General features: G+C 53.0%; 6 non-coding genes across 6 annotated transcripts in view; all 6 read right to left on the reverse strand.

Annotated features, from left to right (window-relative positions):
• Positions 1 to 98, reverse strand: part of LOC147189067 (5S ribosomal RNA) — a 119-nt gene extending 21 nt beyond the window's left edge. Inside the window, exon 1 of the ribosomal RNA XR_015098355.1 lies at positions 1 to 98. This exon is cut by the window's left edge and continues 21 nt beyond it. This is a non-coding gene — a ribosomal RNA (5S ribosomal RNA).
• Positions 99 to 461: 363 nt separating this feature from the next.
• LOC147189068 (5S ribosomal RNA) lies at positions 462 to 580 on the reverse strand. Its single transcript, XR_015098895.1, has one exon. It is a non-coding gene; the product is annotated as a 5S ribosomal RNA (ribosomal RNA).
• Positions 581 to 944: 364 nt separating this feature from the next.
• On the reverse strand, positions 945 to 1,063 carry LOC147189069 (5S ribosomal RNA). Its single transcript, XR_015098120.1, has one exon. It is a non-coding gene; the product is annotated as a 5S ribosomal RNA (ribosomal RNA).
• Positions 1,064 to 1,427: 364 nt separating this feature from the next.
• LOC147189070 (5S ribosomal RNA) lies at positions 1,428 to 1,546 on the reverse strand. Its single transcript, XR_015098404.1, has one exon. It is a non-coding gene; the product is annotated as a 5S ribosomal RNA (ribosomal RNA).
• A 363-nt stretch (positions 1,547 to 1,909) lies between these two features.
• On the reverse strand, positions 1,910 to 2,028 carry LOC147189071 (5S ribosomal RNA). The gene has a single exon (XR_015098897.1). It is a non-coding gene; the product is annotated as a 5S ribosomal RNA (ribosomal RNA).
• Positions 2,029 to 2,391: 363 nt separating this feature from the next.
• Positions 2,392 to 2,500, reverse strand: part of LOC147189072 (5S ribosomal RNA) — a 119-nt gene continuing 10 nt past the window's right edge. The window contains exon 1 of the ribosomal RNA XR_015098898.1: positions 2,392 to 2,500. This exon is cut by the window's right edge and continues 10 nt beyond it. This is a non-coding gene — a ribosomal RNA (5S ribosomal RNA).

The raw sequence follows: 2,500 nt of genomic DNA on the forward strand, positions 1-2,500 counted from the left end.
CCAGGCGGTCTCCCATCCAAGTACTAACCAGGCCCGACCCTGCTTAGCTTCCGAGATCGGACGAGATCGGGCGTTCTCGGGGTAGTATGGTCGTAAGCGAGAAAAGAAGTGAAAATTGTCCCCTTTATAGCCGACAGGCACTTCCGGGTCGGGGGTGGACTGGTGGGGTGAATTTTTTTCATTTATTCACCTCCTCCCGAGTGCACGAAGGAGGGGCCCGCTCCCGTGGTGGTTTGAGCGCTCAGCCTGTCAGGCTCGCATACGGTCCGCTGCGAGCACGCAGCTCCTCGGTACTTGATGTCTGTTGCGAAAGTGTGCTTTTCCAGCCGAGGTGCAACACATCAATAAGAGATTTAAAAATATCAGTTCAACGTTGAGGGTCCCCCAGTTAAGGCTGAGGTGAAAAAAGTGGAGAAAAGGTAGCGCGAAATAACGTGAAAGAGTGTTCACGTGGGTGCAAAAGCTTACAGCACCTGGTATTCCCAGGCGGTCTCCCATCCAAGTACTAACCAGGCCCGACCCTGCTTAGCTTCCGAGATCGGACGAGATCGGGCGTTCTCAGGGTAGTATGGCCGTAAGCGAGGGAAAACGTGAAAATTGTCCCCTTTATAGCAGACAGGGCACTTCCGGGTCGGGGGCGGAGTAGTGGGTTGAATTTTTTTCATTTATTCACCTCCTCGCGAGTGCACGAAGGAGGGGCCCGCTCCCGTGGTGGTTTGAGCGCTCAGCCTGTCAGGCTCGCATACGGTCCGCTGCGAGCACGCAGCTCCTCGGTACTTGATGTCTGTTGCAAAAGTGTGCTTTTCCAGCGGAGGTGAAACACATTAATAAGAGATTTAAAAATGTCAGTTGAACGTTGTGGCTCTCCCAGTTAAGGCTGAGGTGAAAAAAGTGGAGAAAAGGTAGCGCGAAATAACGTGAAAGAGTGTTCACGTGGGTGCAAAAGCTTACAGCACCTGGTATTCCCAGGCGGTCTCCCATCCAAGTACTAACCAGGCCCGACGCTGCTTAGCTTCCGAGATCGGACGAGATCGGGCGTTCTCAGGGTAGTATGGCCGTAAGCGAGGGAAAACGTGAAAATTGTCCCCTTTATAGCAGACAGGGCACTTCCGGGTCGGGGGCGGAGTAGTGGGGTGAATTTTTTTCATTTATTCACCTCCTCGCGAGTGCACGAAGGAGGGGCCCGCTCCCGTGGTGGTTTGAGCGCTCAGCCTGTCAGGCTCGCATACGGCCAGCTGCGAGCACGCAGCTCCTCGGTACTTGATGTCTGTTGCAAAAGTGTGCTTTTCCAGCGGAGGTGCAACACATCAATAAGAGATTTAAAAATATCAGTTCAACGTTGAGGGTCCCCCAGTTAAGGCTGAGGTGAAAAAAGTGGAGAAAAGGTAGCGCGAAATAACGTGAAAGAGTGTTCACGTGGGTGCAAAAGCTTACAGCACCTGGTATTCCCAGGCGGTCTCCCATCCAAGTATTAACCAGGCCCGACCCTGCTTAGCTTTCGAGATCGGACGAGATCGGGCGTTCTCAGGGTAGTATGGCCGTAAGCGAGGGAAAACGTGAAAATTGTCCCCTTTATAGCAGACAGGGCACTTCCGGGTCGGGGGCGGAGTAGTGGGGTGAATTTTTTTCATTTATTCACCTCCTCGCGGGTGCACGAAGGAGGGGCCCGCTCCCGTGGTGGTTTGAGCGCTCAGCCTGTCAGGCTCGCATACGGTCCGCTGCGAGCACGCAGCTCCTCGGTACTTGATGTCTGTTGCAAAAGTGTGCTTTTCCAGCGGAGGTGCAACACATCAATAAGAGATTTAAAAATTTCAGTTGAACGTTGTGGCTCTCCCAGTTAAGGCTGAGGTGAAAAAGTGGAGAAAAGGAAGCGCGAAATAACGTGAAAGAGTATTCACGTGGGTGCAAAAGCTTACAGCACCTGGTATTCCCAGGCGGTCTCCCATCCAAGTACTAACCAGGCCCGACCCTGCTTAGCTTCCGAGATCGGACGAGATCGGGCGTTCTCAGGGTAGTATGGCCGTAAGCGAGAAAAGAAGTGAAAATCGTCCCCTTTATAGCTGACAGGGCACTTCCGGGTCGGGGGCGGAGTGGTGGGGTGAATTTTTTTCATTTATTCACCTCCTCCCGAGTGCACGAAGGATGGGCCCGCTCCCGTGGTTGTTTGAGCGCTCAGCCTGTCAGGCTTGCATACGGTCCGCTGCGAGCACGCAGCTCCTCGGTACTTGATGTCTGTTGCAAAAGTGTGCTTTTCCAGCGGAGGTGCAACACATCAATAAGAAATTTAAAAATATCAGTTCAACGTTGTGTCTCTCCCAGTTAAGGCTGAGGTGAAAAAGTGGAGAAAAGGAAGCGCGAAATAACGTGAAAGAGTGTTCACGTGGGTGCAAAAGCTTACAGCACCTGGTATTCCCAGGCGGTCTCCCATCCAAGTACTAACCAGGCCCGACCCTGCTTAGCTTCCGAGATCGGACGAGATCGGGCGTTCTCAGGGTAGTAT

This window comes from Hippocampus guttulatus, chromosome 20, assembly GCF_054856545.1.
Source record: "Hippocampus guttulatus isolate MCC_2025c chromosome 20, RoL_Hgut_1.0, whole genome shotgun sequence".
Taxonomy (NCBI): Eukaryota; Metazoa; Chordata; class Actinopteri; order Syngnathiformes; family Syngnathidae; genus Hippocampus; species Hippocampus guttulatus.